The sequence below is a fragment of the Muntiacus reevesi genome, chromosome 4 (genome assembly GCF_963930625.1).
Source record: "Muntiacus reevesi chromosome 4, mMunRee1.1, whole genome shotgun sequence".
Taxonomy (NCBI): Eukaryota; Metazoa; Chordata; class Mammalia; order Artiodactyla; family Cervidae; genus Muntiacus; species Muntiacus reevesi.
The window spans coordinates 33,349,253-33,367,177 of record NC_089252.1 but is presented as its reverse complement, the minus strand read 5'-3'; positions in this window follow the sequence as shown (position 1 = coordinate 33,367,177).

Here is a 17,925-nt window from a genome sequence, read left to right as displayed (position 1 = left end):
CTCTGGCAGTCCAGTGGCTAAGACTCCACGCTCCCAGTTCACAAGGCCTGGTTTGAATTCCTGGTCACGGAAACTAGATCCCACATACCTTGTTTGGCAAACAAAGATTGAAGATTGCCAAAGATCCCATGTGCCGAAGCTTAAGACCTGGCACAGCCAAATAAATGCATAAAAATAAATATTAAAAAATAATGATATTGGTTACCATTTATGGAATATGTTCTATATGTCATTTGCTAAGTTGGACGTTTTCTGTGCTTTCTCATTTAACTTATTTAGTCTGCACATCAGCCCTATGAGCTAGGTTTTACTCTTCTTTCAGGTGAGGAGATGGAGGTCAGTGATGTTAAATAACCACTTCAAGTCATGACAGGGACTCAAACCCAGTTTTTTCTGAATCCAAAGTACGTTTGTTTGCTTTTAGCCACCCTGTACTTCCTTTTATGCCTCTCCCCCCAAAATATCCTCAAGTAGATAATGCCACGAATAACTTAACAACCTTCAAGTATTTGGGAGATTCTGAATCAATGACATTTTCCGTCATTTTCAATGGGTTAGTCTAAAATGTAATGAAACGCGGAGGATTCAACTGAGTTGAGTGAACAATTTTAGAAATCACTTACCAGATTGTCTTTTAAAATACAAAGAGAAACAGACATACAAAATCAACCAGAGAGATTAGATACCCTTTGTAGTACTAAAAAAAGTCTTTCCCCGTTAGCTACATTCTGTATTCACGAGAGTTGATATAAAAGCCGAAATCTGATAAAGAACTCAATTTTTATTGTAAAGTAGGGAAGAATCCTGTAGATGTCGAAGAGCCTAACAAACCTCAAGGACTGTTAGTCCTCTGCCTAGACTGCTAGGGAAAACTATGAAAGTTTACGTTGGATAGATATGCTATAGACAAAAGGTTTGAAAGGTCTGAAAGGTCAGATGATCACAAGTGAAGTCAGTGGACCATATGGGAAGTCCCAAAGAGGTGTTACACTGATGTGCTATACGAGTCAATTTATGACTGTAGCTAACATCTTAAAAAAAGAATAAACATAAATGTAACTAGCAATGGTTAATTCATTACTTTATTTGCCGAATGTTACTCTTAATTCCTGTTATTCTCTAGAAGGTTTGCTTTATTTATTTAATAAACGTTGGATATGAGATGCAAGTTTCACTGAAGAGTGACATATAATTCATTTAAACTGTCACCAGAATTAAAGACATGTATAACTTAATTTTTCATCCCTTATTTTACCCCCAGGGAAAATGTTAAAGTTAAATTTTGATTTGATCACTAAATATATTTTTTCTTCCTCACAATATCAGCTGTGAGATTCAGTCATAACCAAAAACAGCAACAACTAGCTTCCTGGAAACTAGATACCACACAAATGAAAGGGAAATTAATTTTGTCCTGATTATAAGACAGCTTAAATTTATAATTATATAAATTATGCATTCTAAAGGCAAGCTCTATAGAACTTTTAATAACTATTGGGTGTTTCTAATGAAACAAATGAAAAATACTCTGCTAATCATCTAAGTAAGAAGGAAAAAAAAAAACTATGTAAACCTATAACCCTTTAAGAAGTCAGGATTTTAGAGGGGAAAATGCATAGGCTTAAAATAATAGTTGGAATGAGCTACTGAATGAGGATGTAGGTTTTCCTTCCTTCAAACCAAGCATGGCAGTGCTATTAAGGGAAGTAACACCTGTTTAAAGGATGTTAAGAAAGTAAAATTTTGTTTTGTTTCACACCACTAGCCTAACTTTGCAACCTGAGGTTGGTCAGATGACACCCTTTGTAATTACGGTGGCAGATGCTGGTCTGTATAGAGTCCCAAGAGAATTCCAGGCTCTGGGCTTAAAATCTCGGTTTCTCTTTGATATGGAAGGTTAGAGGAACCTCCCTGCCTTTCCTCAAACCCTTCATCTCATCATTTCTCACCCAAAAGTCAGGTTCAGCAAAAACCCATTCAATGTTTCTTTATTCTTTCCTTTAGTCAACCATATTTCTTCCAATTTCATGTTTCTTTATTTGTAATATATTTTCCTTTCATCATATTAGTCTTCTTTACCTATATTCTCTTTTATCCTTTTATTTCCCAATACATTTAAGCCCACATTTGTTTAGTAGTTACAGAATAGGCTTTGCATTTAAAAGAGGATGTCATTTTTCCTGCATATCATTAGCAAAAAATCATGTGATAGCTATGTCATTGGGACCTATTGAACTTTATAGCTGTTTCAATCACTAACCATGGCTAAACTTTATTTAGACAGCATTTAGCTGTGTGTTAAAAGCTAATTTACTTTTTAAAAATGTTTTTGTATACTGCTTTCCCAATGTCTATGATCTTTATTGATGTTACAATAGATTGGTTAAAGTTTGTTGTTTTCTTTGAAAACAGTGTCAATGCACATTTAAGTCATGTCCCCAGATGGCAGCCAGTAGGAGCTCTGAACCTGGAGAGAAGGTACACTGCGGAATTGCTAAACAACAACAAAGGCACCAATAAGGTAAAGCAGCCCAGGTACTTCAAAGTAGCTTTAATTAGTGGAGACTTCCGAGTATACACTCATTTACTTTGAATTTGAAGATGAATCATACTTTAAATCTGACCCCAGCCTCATAGCCCATTCTGCCTTATCGTTGCACAAAGTTCCAATATTCTGGAAGCAACAGCAGCATAAAAACTGAGGCTAACACAATGACAATTTCTAGGATTCTTTATGTTAGGACATTTCATCCACACACAACAATCCTTTCGGGAAGTGGGTACTGTTATCAAGATCTCTCCGCTTCTAGAAATTGTGTATGTGCTCAGTCATGTCCTACTCTGTGCAACCCTTTGGGCTATAGCATGCCAGGCTCCTCTGTCAATGGTATTTTTCAGGCAAGAATACTGGAGCGGATTGCCATTTCCTTCTCAGGGGATCTTCCCTACCCAAACTCATGTCTCCTGCATTGCAGGCGGATTTGTTTTTACTGCTGAGACATCAGGGAAGCCCCTGTCTAGAAACTATGTGTTGAACTATGAGTTGCCTATTAAATTCTGACACATATAGAATCACTTCATGGTTTCTGAGGGGACATATGTCCTCACCAGTGTGTCTGAGAGTCATTCTTCCATTCATTCCACAAGTGTATGCTGGGTACAGACATACATGATATGAATGTGAACAAGACACCGCAATCTCTTTGCTGCAAAGTCTAGTCAGAAACATCTGACTTTATACTTGGAAATGTACTGTCAAGAGCTTGAACCCTTTGAATCCACTCAGTTTGTTTCTAATCCTGCTTCCACAAAACAAAGTTATTTTGATGGTTCATCCTTTTCTTCAAAGAACTCACCTTAGAAATGAAAATAATAGTAATAATGACTGATAATTAATTAGTACATATTATATTCTAGGTATTGTGCTAAATATCTCACATGCACTTTCTCATTTAATCCTTAGAACAATTTATGAGGTATATACTGTCACTACCATTCCCTATTTTAGAAAAAGGGAGACCGAGGCTTGGAAAGAATGCAAAACTTTGCCAAGGTTATGCCTATTAAGTGGTAGAAACTTGAATTTGAATCTGGTTTCAAGGTTCCAAATTTTCTCTTCTTTCTATTTTATACTCTAAAATTAGCACAGATGTTTTTTAGAACAGATGTTTTTTCTGTCATGTAGCTCTTCAACAGAACTGTAAAACCTGGGATTTTTCATTACTCTGAGGGGGCTATCACGTTCATTTCTATTCCTGTTCCAGGCCAGATTACCCATAATTGTTGATTGGCTTTAATAAATACGTTCAGTTGCTTATTCACTTAATTAACATGTGGCTAGTGTGTTGTGTTGCCCTGTGGTCACCACCCATCATATCATCTGGCTTCTAGCTTCCAGCTTCTAGTGAAATACTACTCGATGCATTTTTTCCTGTATTTTTCTTTTGAGGTGACGGACTCACTCAAGCTGAACTTTTGATTCTAGATTTTCTCCAGTTAATAAGGCAGTTCTCAACCAACTGTCATCTTACCCGTTTAATGACTGACTTGTACAACCCCATCCATTTTACCATTCAAGACTACCAAGTTCACCCCCATCATTGATGTCCTAACTTTTCCCATGGTGACAACCACCAAAGTTAATGTTCAGCTTGTGTCTAATTTCCTGAGGAGGGAGTGGGGACAAGGATGCAAGCAGCATCTGGAGAGAATAGAAATAAAAGAGTGTTTGCTTCTGTAATGGTGAGTAAACATTAAAGCTAAATAATTGTTACTTATTATAACTAAGTCATTACGTTTATAGTTCAGTTGCTAAGTCATGTCCAGCTCTTTGTGATCCTGTGGACTGCAGCACACCAGGTTCCCCTGTCCTTCACTATCTCCCAGAGATTGCTCAGGTTCATGTCCACTGAGTCAGTGACGCCATCCAACCATCTCAGTCTCTGCCACCCCCTTCTCCTTTTGCCTTCAATCTTTCCCAACATCAGGATCTTTTCTAATGAGCCAGCTTTCACATCAGATGGCCAAAGAGCTTTAGCATCAGTCCTTCCAATGAATATTTGGGGTTGATTTCCTTTAGGATTGACTGGTTTTGATCTCCTTGTAGTCCAAGGGACTCTCAGGAGTCTTCTCCATCACCACAATTCAAAAACATCAATTCTTCAGTGCTCAGCCTTTTTTATAGTCCAACTCTCACATCTGTGCATGACTACTGGAAAACTGACTAGACAGAATATGCTGTCTAGGTTTGGCATAGCTTTCCATCCAAGGAGTAAGTAAATGTCTTTTAGTTGCATGGCTGCAGTCACCATCTGCAGTGTAGTGTCTTTTAATTGCATGGCTGCAGTCACCATCTGCAGTGATTTTGGACCCCAAAATCAGCCCTTTCCAATCTGCCTGAAGCAAAGCTTAAGGAGAATTCTTTTGGTGATGCTATTTCACCACAGGTTATGCTTGTCATGACTTCCAGTGTTTACATAAGAATAAAAAGATGACCCTCCACTCTCTTAGACATCACATTTTGCCCATCCAGATCTTTACCATAGTACATCAAAAATAAATACAATTTAACAGCTCAGAAAGTTGACCACATTTGAAAGCTCTTTTATAAGGGTCTAAAGGACAAAGCAGGTGGGACACTCATGCAGACATGGGCTATTTTTGCCTGCCCAGAATCATGAACACTTCTGTGGGTAACCATGTCCGGATTTTCCTTTGGAATAGCATCCCTGTACCTTTCTCAATGGGCGTGGTCTGCCAGCAAGGAGCGACCCTGTCTCTGCCTCTTTTCTGTTCAAGACTTGATCACATGACCTACGCCTAATTAGAGTTGCTGTGACTGGTTCAGGAGTGAGTATATGACCCTCTCCAGGCCAATGGGAGTCAGCCTTGGGTAGTTTCTAAAACAATGGAGAAAAATATGCATTCTTTCTGCCCAGTTTACCAGGCTGGTCAGATGTACCTTTTATTGTTGCTGGCCACATTCATTCTCTCAGAGGAAGGCAGGGCCAAGAGATGGAGACTAACTTGTGATGATGTTGTACCTAAGCACCTGAGATTAAACGTGCTTCCAAATCTTGCTGTATCCATAGCTTCTTTATCTAGGTTGAGGGAAAAAAAATCTTTTTGTTTAAGAATTTGAATAGAGATTCTATTGCTTTCAGCCAAAACATTTCTGACTAACGCAGAGAGAAGGGCTTCCCTGGTGGCTCAGATTGTGAAGAATCTGCCTGTAATCTAGGAGACTGGGATTTGATCCCTGGATCAGGAAGACCCCCTGGATGGCAACCCACTCCAGTATTCTTGCCAGGAAGAAAGCCATAGACAGAGAAGCCTGGTAACCTACAGTCCGTAGGGTTGCAGAGAGTTGGATCTGACTGAGTGACTAACACACACACACACACAAAACGCAGAGAGTAAAGATGGAGTGAATCAGAAGTACATAATAGAGTTAACTCGTTCTCCAGGAAATGACAATCTGCTTGGAAAGGAGAGGTAGCCAGCACATATGCAAATAAGCAGATATTTAAATGTCAAATCAGATGGTGCAGACTTTAAATGCTATATCACTTTAGCAAATGCAGAGATCAACTTCCTTTGAAGTCCCTGGGAGAGGAGGTAATGGAGAGGTAGAAACTGAGCTTGCCTTAAAAGACAGGTAGGAATTTGAATAAGGAAGAAAAGATCAAGGGAGGGAATTCTCTGTAAGAAGAGCCTGAAGGCAAAACCCTAAACTGCAAACGGTGCAAGTAGAGAGTGGAGGATAAGAAGATCAGGCAAAGTGAAATGGAGGTTTAGGGTCAGAGGTCACTTATAGCAAAGCTGCAGAGGTGAACAGGACCAGGTGTTGTTGGCCTTGAATATTGAGCAGAAAATCTGTAGTTTTTAGAGGGTAGGCATTAAAGAACCACTATATAAATCTGAGTGGTGATTAAATATTACACAGGAACATTTATCTGACAATGCTATGAATGATTGGGTAGATTGGGAACATGGGGGACACTGAAGTCAGTGTGACTAGATATGCAGCCACTGTAGTGGTTAAATATAGTTGTTTTGCATTGCAACCCCTGGATTGTAGCCTGCCAGTCTCCTCTATCCATGGGATTTTCCAGGCAAGAGTGACTACTGGAGTGGGTTGTCATTTCACCTCCAGGGGATTTTTCCAACTGAAGGATCTAACCTTTGTCTCCTGTGTCTCTTGCATTGGCATGCAGATTCTTTACTACTGAGCAACTGGGAAGCCCCAAACATAATAATAACATAATTATTGCCATAACATAATTGGCATAATAGATCTGCTTTATTATTATTAGGAGGACTTTCACTGCCTTGGTTAAATTTGCTCCTAGGTATTTTATTCATTTTGATGCAACTGTAAATGGGATTGTTTTCTTGATTTCTCTTACTGATAGTTCATCATTAGTGTCTAGAAATGCAACAGATTTTTGCATATTGATTTGGTATTTTACAACTCATTTTAGAAAGAATAGAATATCAGGAAGATTCTCTGGGTCAGGAAGATCCCCTGCAGAAGGAAACAGCAGCCCGCTCGGATATTCTTGCCTGGACAATCCCATGGACAGAGCAGCCTGTTGGACTGTAGTCCATGGGGTTGCAGGGAGTCAGACACGACTGAGCGACTAACACACTTGGTATCCTACAACTTCAATGAATTTGTTCACTAGTCCTAATAGTTTTTTGATGGAGTCTTTAGGGTTTTTTATATGTAATATTGACTTCCCTAATATTAAGTCATTTGCAAATAGTGATACTTCTTTCTTTTCAATGAGGATGCCTTTTCTTTCTTTTCCTTGCCTAATTTCTCTGGCTACAAATTCCAATATTATGTTGAATAAAAGTGGTAGGAGTGGGTACCCTGGTCTTATTCCTGATTTTTTAACATCACACTACTGAGTGTGATGTTAATTGTGGGCTTGTCTTTTAATTTATTTAAAATAATTTTGGCTCATGAGAATGATTAGATGATGAAACATAAACCATACTTAAGTTCTTTTTAAAAGTCCTTAACAATATAGTTGTTGTTGTTTATTCGCTAAGTTGTGTCCAACTCTTTTTCTACCCCATGGACTGTACCCCACAAGGCTTCTCTGTGCATGGGATTTCCCAGGCAACAATACCAGAGTGGGTTGCCATTTCCTTCTCTAGGGGATCTTCCCGACCCAGGGGATCAAACCCACATCTTCTGCATTGGCAGGCTGATTCTTTATCACTGAGCCAGCAGGGAAGCCCCCAACCACATAGTAGCTTCACATTAAAAAAGCTAACTGAAATAACTATAATGTTAGAAAATAAGAGCACATCAAATGTTTGTACCAAGATCAGGATGTTCCAAGGTTTATTAACTAGTCTGGCTTTTTAAAAATACATAAGCTACAAACCAACATGATTTACTTGGCACCTGGTTTCCCCATATCAGCCAATTAAAGCCACAGTTCCCATCAAGAATTTCCAACAGAAGAAAAGTAAAAGCAAATAATAGTTGCTAAGTAGTGTCTAACTCTTTTGTGACTTCATGAACTGTTGCCAGCCAGGTTCCTCTGTCCATGGGATTTCCCAGGCAAAAATATCGAAATGGGTTGCCATTTCCTTCTCCAGGGGATCTTCCCAACCCAAGGATCAAATCTACATCTCCTGCATTGGCAGGTGGATTCTTTTCCACTGAGCCACCTGGGAAGTCCCCCCAAAACAAATAATACAAAAGCCAGTTTAACTATTATTATCTCTGAAATGTCTCTTATCTATCCCTACCTTTCAATTTCCATCAACCCTGTTCACATTCAGGCCCTCACATCTCTGTTCTGGATATTGAATTCAATTCCTCCTTATTTCTTTGCCTTCCTTTTCTCTCTTTCCAATTCAACTCATGTATGGCTGCCAGATAATCTTCCTAAAGTGCAGGTCAGGTCACACCAGTACCCAGCTCCAAAAAGTTCACTATTTCCCATTGTCTTCCAAAAGCTTTAATGGAGTTTTCGAGGTCATCCAAAGCTATGTCCTCAACTTCTTTGCCCAACCTTATTTCTCAGCACTCCTTGCTTGCACTGCATACGGCATCAGATCAGATTATGCTTTTCTTCCTGGACAAGGACATAGTTTTTCTGCCTGTCTGCTTTTAACTCACACAATTCCTTTACCTGGACTACCCACCACACTAATCTCTCTACCTGCTAAAATTCTCCTAGTTCCTTCCAGATCTGACACTAAAGTCTTTATAAAAAATTGTTTCTCTCTAAAGCCCGTATCTTCTCTTTTCTCAGGGTTCCCACAGTTTTCTGTTCTAACCTCTTAGAGCACATATCACATTCAGTCTTCTACACAAGAGCTGAATATCTTTCTTGCCCCAACTTGACAATGAACAGTTTGACAGACTGAATCTTGTTCATGTTTTATCCTCTATTTGTTATTGTTGTTTAGCTGCTTATTCGTGTCTGACTCCTTTCGACCCCATGAACTGTAGCATGCCAGGCTTCCCTGTCCCTCAGTATCTGCTGGAGTTTGCTCATATTCATGTCCATTGAGTCAGTGATGCTATCCAACCATCTCATCTTCTGCCACTCTCTTCTCTTTTTGTCTTCAAAGTTTCCCAGCATCAGGGTCTTTTCCAATGAGTTAGTTCTTTGCATCAGTTGACCAAAAGATTAGAGCTTCAACTTCAGCAAATATTCTATTCTTTCTAAAATGATATTGTTTTTTCATGAAATGTCACATAGGACTGTGTTCTGAAAACTTAATTTGAAATAAGAATGCCTTTTCTGGCTTAAAAAATGCTATGAGTCCTCATTTGTAAATTGAATGTATTTGTAGATCTATATGAAACAATTATTTTGCTAGGGTTAATTAGCCAATCATGTGACTTTTATATATTGCAAACTTGAAGAACATGTTCATTTTCATCCTCAGGTAATCCAAACCAAATTGTAGTTGTGGGTAAATCTATATGGTACTAGAACATTGAAATTGTGCCAAATACATAATTGAAGCCCGATAATTTTTTTGATATTAATTTTATAATTTCTTGATTCTCTAGTGTTTTCTCCAAAGATCCTGCCTTAAAGACAACTTTTTTGTGCTTAAATCTGCCCATTAAATGGATTGTTTGATATATGGTGGAAAATTACCTGATTAAAATAATAGCTGTCTAAGAAAAGTTATCTTTTAATTAAATGAAGCCTAAAGAGCTTTATTTAATTTAGTTTGTCATCTGATAACTGCAAGAGCGTTTCTTTTTTTTTTCAGAGACCCCTCCCCCCCAAAAAAAGTGAGTCACATTTGTTTGTTGGTTTCAAGAATCTGCAAACACTTTTATGTCAGGAAAAAAACTCACCCTACACTGAGATGTCACAGCCTCTGAGGTTTTGTCAGACCCCTGCTGACTGACCCTACCCTTGACCTTAGCTCTAAAGCCCAACTCCATTCTGGCATGCTGATGTAGAGAATTTATTTACGTTAACAGTAGGGAGTCAGAATTCCAGGAACATTCTTACAAAAATCTCCAAGATGCATTAGCCCAGTCTTCACCCCCACATGACTGAGAAGCCTCCATTAACACAGAGAGTGGGTTCTAGTGAAGGGTTGCTGTCCAGGCCTTTGTGGATATGGTTTAACTCTAAGCAGTAGGATCTAGACGGGTGTGAAAGAGTTCCAGTAGAAATGGCCTTTTGATCATCAAGGAAAACAAGAAAATAAGTGCATTTTCATGGCAGATACCTTTTGGAAAAGGGAGGGGAGTGATCCTGTAAATAATTGGTGCAAGCGTGCTCAGTTGCTCAGTCGTGTCTGACTCTTTGTGACCCCATGGACTGTAACCCCCCAGGCTCCTTTGACCACGGGATTTCCCAGGCAAGAACACTGGAGCGCATTGCCATTTCTCCTCCAGGGGATCTTTCCAACCCAGAGATCAAACTCAAGTTTCTTGTGTCTCCTGCACTGGTAGGTGGATTCTTTACCACTGCGTCACCTGGAAGCCCTATAAGTAAGTCAGGTAATATTTATCACAGCAGAGAGGCAGTCTTAGGGCCAATTCTCCATTTGATCTGCCTGCTTCTATCTGTTGATTCCTATTCTTTCTCATGAATCCTGCTAATTTTATTGTAGGACTGTAAAGTGCAATTTACTATGCATTTTACTTTTTAAAATGCTTTATTTTTTAAATTTGAATGTTATAACATGTTCATTAAACATTTGTAAAATGCTAAAAAGTACACAAGGGAAAAATTAAAATTTATTAGTAATAATTTAGTAAATTAGTTTTCTTGGGGGGAGGGACAGTTTCTTTTTATATATAATTTTCTCATGTTTTAAAATATACTATGTCATTATAAAGTTTTTCCTTAATGTTTAACACATTTTCACAAGATTTTATTATAAAAATTTTGAAGCACAAGTCAAAAACATTTTACTATGAAGAACCATATTCTCATCGCTTATATTCATAAATATAGTTAACATTTTACTATATATGTTTTGTCACATATCTATTAATATTGCCTTATCCATCTATCAGTCCATCTTATTTTTGATGTATTTCTAATTAAACTTATAGATATTAATTTCATAAACAGTCCTTGGAGTTAAATAATATTTTCTTTTAAATTATGTCCCTATTATTGATGGGTTGCTCAGTTGCCATTTTCCACTAGCTTACATGAGACCTCATAGGAAGGTTACACTTCTATGGTTTAATATTAGTTTCTGGCTAAAGAAGAAGAACAAGACTGAAAAGACAGATAAGGATCATATTGTGGAAGGCTTTGAATACCAAAGAAATTACAGCAAAATGTAGTGTGACAGCTGCATTCTTGGAATCAAATAGATCAGACAATTGTTAGATAACTGCCCCTGGAAAAAGTACTAAACTTCTCTGAGGCTCTGTTTCCTCATATATCAAGTGACAAGAGTATTATTTGTCTTATGGGTAATTGTGAGGGTTAAGTTACATGTATGAACTCTATCTGTATTTCATAATAGAAGATTTCCCAAAACAATAGTTTCATGAAAAATTCAGAAAAAAATTCCTTGGAGGTTTTACAATAATAGTACAGAAACAAGACCAGATCCAGATTTTAGGTAGCTTAATCTTATAGAATTATGTGTGGTGGATAAGAGTTAACGGAGAAGAAGTTACAGAGAAGTAGATTTAATTCAATTTAACATTTATGGAGTTTGTATGAAATGCAGAGCATTATGATAGATGCCTTGGAAATACAAGCAGAAATCTTGACAGTTACCATAAAGGCTTGTAATGGGTAAGACGATCATGAAGATGAGCTATAAAACTGAGCAGAATTCATCAGTCTATCCAATGAATATTTTGCTTTCGCCCTAAGCCAATCACAGTTCTAGGTGCTGAAGATAAAGCACCTAGAAAAACACAGACAAAAATCCTTTCCGTCATTAGCACACATTCTAGTGGAGAAGACATATAATGTAAAAATAAATAAGTAATAGAATATAGATTGTAATAAGTACCTTGAAGAAAAACAAAGCAATATGAAGGGATAAACAATGTACAATAGTGATGAGGGTGCTAATTTAGATAGCTTCTGAGAATGTGCTGTTTAAACAGAGAACTGAAAAAGATTAAGAAGTAAAATATGCTACTCTCTGAGTGAACAGATTTCTAGGGAGCTCAAATGGGAAAGACAGGAGGCAGGAATGGCCTGGGGAGACACCAGGGAGGGTAATACACATGACTGGAATGGAGAGAGAAAGAGGGAAGCAATAGGAAGTCAAGTTGGAGAGCTGGTCTCAGGTAAGGCCATTTATGGCGTTAGTGCTAAGGAACCTACCTACCAACACAGGAGAGGCAAGAGACCCAAGAGACACGGGTTCGATCCCTGGTTCAGGAAGATCCCTTGGAGGAGGGCACAGCAACCCATTCCAGTTTTCTTGCCTAAAGAATCCCATGAACAGAGAACCTGGCAGGCTATTGTCCATAGAGTTGCAAAGAGGTAGACACAACTCAGTCGACTTAGCATACATGCACGAGGACTGAATAGCCGTGTTGTGTTGTGTACACCCAGGGTGCAGAATTAAGAAAGATTTCCCAGGATGGTGGAGAGGCAGGGTTGGCACCCGAAAGTGGCGCTTCCTTACACATTGCACCCCAGGGGCCTTAGTCCCCCCCGCTGTGGTCCCGGCTCTGCTACTCCAAGATGGGGTAAATGAGCACATCAGCTGAAGAAACCGCAGGAACAAAGACAGGAGATATCAGAGACTGGCAAAAAGATGGCTGCAGTTGTCTGAACAAGAGGAGTTACAGGTGTTGGGAAACCAGAGAAACTTCTAGGCTGTTAGTTAGGCCCAGGCAGCTCCCTATCTTCTCCTCTTCTTGTGTGGGGGAGGGGAGGAGGCCCCAAGGGTAACCTTCTTGTCTTTCCATTTTTATGTTGTTGTTGTCCCTGCATTCTTTTGTCATTTTCTTTAACAATACTGACTGTGGAGTCTTGGAATTTCCATAAATTCCTTCGTCCTCAGATGCCCAAAGGCCAACAACCTGGTGCTTAGGTTTTATGGAGTTTACTGTTAATTACTAAAGAATCTAATAAATATAGAGAAATGACAAAGTTAAGAAATTCCTAATACACAGGCTATGAAGAAAGCTCATACAATTTAATATAAAAAAATGAATACTCTGATTTTAAAATGGGCAGAAGATCTGAGTAAACTTTTTCTCAAAGAACACATACAGACTGCCAACAGATACATGAAAAAAATGTTCAACATCGCTAATCAGGGGAATGAAAATCAAAACCACAATGAGACACTACCTCACACCTGTCAAAATGGCTGTTGTCAAAAAGACAAGAGATAACAAAAGCTGGCGTGGATGTGGAGAAAAGGGAACCATTGTGCACTCATGGTGGGAATATAAATTGATACAACCAGTATTGAAAATAATATGTAGGTTCTGCAAAAAACTAAAAATAGAACTACCATATATCCAACAATTCCCCTTCTGGGTATTTATCTGAACAAGATGAAAACACTAACTTCAAAAAATATATATACCTTCACATTCATTGCAGCATTATTTGCAAGAGCCAAGATATGGAAATATATATGGAAATAATATATGTCCATTGACAGATGAATGGATAAAGAAAATGTGATCTATATCTATATAAAATGGAATATTATCAGCCCAAAGAAGGAAATCTTGCCATTTGCAACAAGAAGGATGGACCTTGAGGGTGTTATGCTAAGTGGAATATGCCAGAAAAAAACAAAATATGAATGCTCTCTCATTTATATGTGTAATCTGAGAACAAAGCAACAACAAAAACAAAACAAAAAAGACCAAAAAAAAAAAAAACCCCACAAAAGAACAAGCTTGTGAATATAGAGAACGGGTTGATGGTTTCCATGGAAGGGAGGTGAGGGGGGCAGTGGATAAAATGGGTAAAAAATGGATCCATTTAAAAATGGATAAAATCAGTAAAAGATACAAATTTCCAGTTAAAAAATAAATAAGCAATGTGCCTATAATGTACAGCATGATGACTATAGTTAATAACACTGTATTGCATATTTGAAAGTTGGTAAGAGAGTACAACTTAAAAGTTCTCTTAACAAGAAAAAAATTCTGTCAATATGTATAATGACAATATTTTTTTTTTTTTGGCTGAACCACGTGGCATGTGGGATCTTAGTTCCCTGACCAGGGACTGAACCCATGCCCTTAGCAGCGTCATAACCATGGAGTCCTAACCAGGAAATTCCCTACAGATGTTAACTAGACTTATTGTGGTGATCATTTCACAACATATAAAAGTATGGCATCATTATGTTGTACACTTAAAACTAATGTAATGTGGTATGTAAATTATACCTCCCCCCCCCAAAATTGTATTGGTGAAAGAAACAGAAAAGGAAAGGAAGAAATCCCTTGAAGTTTTCAATAGCCCTTATTATGACTCTATGCTTGTGATGGTCATGTTCATATTAGTTGCTCAGTTGTATCCAACTTTTTGCAACCCCATGGACTGTAACCTGCCAGGCCCCTCTGTCGATGGGATTCTCCAGGCAAGAATACTGGAGTGGGATCCCATAGCCCTCCTCCAGGGTATCTTCACGACCCAGGGATCGAAACTTCATCTCCTGCAGCTCCTGCATTACAGGCGATTCGTTACCATAGAGCCACTGGGGAAGCCCAGGTATGTGTTTTCTTACATTACCCAAATCCTCACTGCATGGGCATGAGGGATCTTAGTTCCCTCATCAGTGATCATGTCCCCTGCAGTTGGAAGCACAGAATTTTAACCAATGGACTGCCAGGGAAGTCCCTCAAATGTCTCTTCTATTTATTTTTGGTCTATGAGATCTATCCAGTTCGCTGAGAAGTGGGTTAAAAATTTTAAACAAATTCTTCTTTTAGCCCCACTAGTTATTTATTTAAATATCTTGGTGCTACAAGTGTACACTTTGGAATTAGCACATTAGGGTTTGAGTTCCATGTCCATCTATTGCTGTGTGGCACATGCTGAGAACACTTAATCTTTCTAAGCCTACTTCCTCATCTGCAGAATGGAAGTGTGAGCTACAGTCACTCCATAGTGTTGTAAGGATTACTTTAGGAAATCCTCAGTTGAGTGCTTGGCATGTCGTGAGTGTATAATAAATGTCTGCTATTCTTCCAAGTAAATTGGTTTTATTGTCCTGCTTGATACTTACTTTTCAATCATGAATTTCACTTTGATTTTATATTACTACTTTTTTCCCCTCTCTACATGTGCTTGTTACCTTAACAGGCCGTCCATTTATTTTCAATATTTCTATGTTGTTTTATTTTGGGTATAATGTATAAAGAGAATATAGTTAAATTTTCTTTTTTCAAAGATTTTTGTCTTTCACTAAGGAAATCTAGCTCACTTAGTTCATTGTTATTAATGCTAAGAATGTACTTATGTACCAATGTCGATCCCACATCTCCTACATCAGGTGAATTCTTTAATGGTGGATTCTTTACTGCTGAGCCACCTGAGAAGCCCAGTCTACCTCCTATATCACTATGGACTTAGCTATTTTAGATATTTCACATCAGTGGAATCATACAATATATGACCTTTAATGCCTGGCTTATTTCATTTAGCATGTTTTCAATGATACATTTTGGAGCATGTATCAATATTTCATTTAAAAAAAACTGCTGAATAGTGTTCCATGGCATGGATAGGACACATTGGTTATCCATGCATTGGTTTGATGGACATTTGCACTGTATCCACCTTTTGGCTGCTACGGATAATGCTGCTGTGAACATTCATGTACAAGTTTCTGTGCAAATATATGTTTTAAATTCTCTGAGGTATATGTCTCTGAATGGAATTATTGGATCATATCATAACTATTTTGAGAAACTGCCAAACTGTTTTCCACAGAGCTACATCATTTTACATTCCTACCAGCAATGTATAAGGGCTCCATTTGTCTTTATAGCTTAACCAACATCTGTTATTACAGATTAAAAAAATGTTCTAAATCTCTTTTTTATTATTATGGTTAGCTATGCATAACAGTGTCACCATTTCAAACATTTTAAGTGTACATTTTAGTGGGATTAAGGATATACACATGGTTGTACATTCATCACCACCATCCATCCCAAGATTTTTTCATCTTCCCAGACTGAAACTTTAACCTTAACCCTAAACCTAACTGTATCCATTAAACAACAACCCACCATGATCTCGTGCCTGCTTCAGGGTCCTCATCCCCAACCCAACTACCATTCATTCTACTTTCTGTCTCTAGGAATTTGACTATTCTAGGTATCTCATATAAGTGAATTTATATTTGTGCATACAGTATTTGTCCTTTTGTGATTGGTTTATTGCCATTAGCATAACATCTTAAGGTTCATCCACACTGTTATATGTGTCAGAATTTTCTTCCTTTTCTTGCTGAATAACATTCCATTCTATATATCTTGTTACTTAAAAAAAAAAATGTAGCCATCTTAGTGGATATAACATGATATATCATTGTGGTTTTGATTTCTATTTCCCCAATAGCTAATTATGTTGCACATCTTTTTTTGTTGTTGTTGTTGCATATCTTTTTGCATGATTATTGGCCATTTATACCTTCTCTGGAGAAATGTCTATTCAAACCCTTTGTCTATCTTTCATTGGATTATTTGTCTTTTTATTGTTGAGTTGAAAGAGTTCTTCATATAGTCTAGATAACAAGTCCATATCAGATATGTGATTTGAAAATATTTTCTCTCATACTGTGGGTTGTCTTCTCACTTTCTTGATGCTGTCCCTTGATGCACATAGTTTTTGATTTTATGAATCAATGTATCTAGTTTGTCCTTTGTTGCCTGTGCTTTTGGTGTCATATTAAGAAACCATTATCTAACCCAATGTCAAAGAACTCTATGAAAAGAATTTTGTTGTTTCAGCTCTTACATTTAGATCTAAGATCCCTTTTAAGTTAATTTTTGTAGCTGCTGTAAGGCAGATGTCCAAATTCACTCTTTTGCTTGTGGATATTCAGTTGTCCCAGCACTGTTTGTTGAAAAGACTATTCTTTTCTCATTGTATTGACAACCTGTTGAAAATCAATTGACCATAGATGCATGGGCTTATTTGTAGACTCTTAATTCTATCCTTTTGATCCATATGTAAGTCCTTATGCCACCACCATACTATCTAGATTACTATAGCTTTGTCATAAGATTTGAAATTGGAAACTGTAGTCTGAATTTTTAATTTTTAAAAAAGATGGTTTTGCAGAAGCAGACTTCGACTTATAGACTTAGAGACCGAGCTTATGGTTCCTGGGGGAAAGAATGGGGGAGGGGATAGTTAGGGAGTTTGGGGTGGAAATGTACACACTGCTATATTTAAAATGGATAGCCAACAAGGACCTCCTGTATAGCACATGGAACTCTGCTCAATGCTATGTGGCAGCCTGGATGGGAGGGGAGTTTGGGGGAGAATGGATAAATGTACACATGTATGGCTGAGTCCCTTTGCTGTTCACCGGAAACTATTGTTTGTTAATCGGCTATGCCCCAATACAAAATAAAAAGGTTTTTTTTTAAAAGGTAATTTTGTGTTCTTGCTGCCACTGAACCATACAGTTAAATATGGTTAAATAGTCTGTTTTATATTATGTGCTTTTGTCCACAATAAAAAAAATGATGAAAGATTGTTTCGGCTGAATCCCTTGCGTTTCCATATAATTCATAAATTATAGGATCAACTTTTCAATTCCTTCAAAAAAGAAAGGAGCAATTTTGGAATTTGACAGGAATTGTGCTGAATCTGTAGATCAATTTGGGGAGTATTGCTACCGTAACAATATTAACTCTTAAACTCCAACAACACTGTGTTTCCCTTTATTTAAGCCTTAATTTCTTTGAATGATGTTTTATAGTCTACATATCTTGTAGTA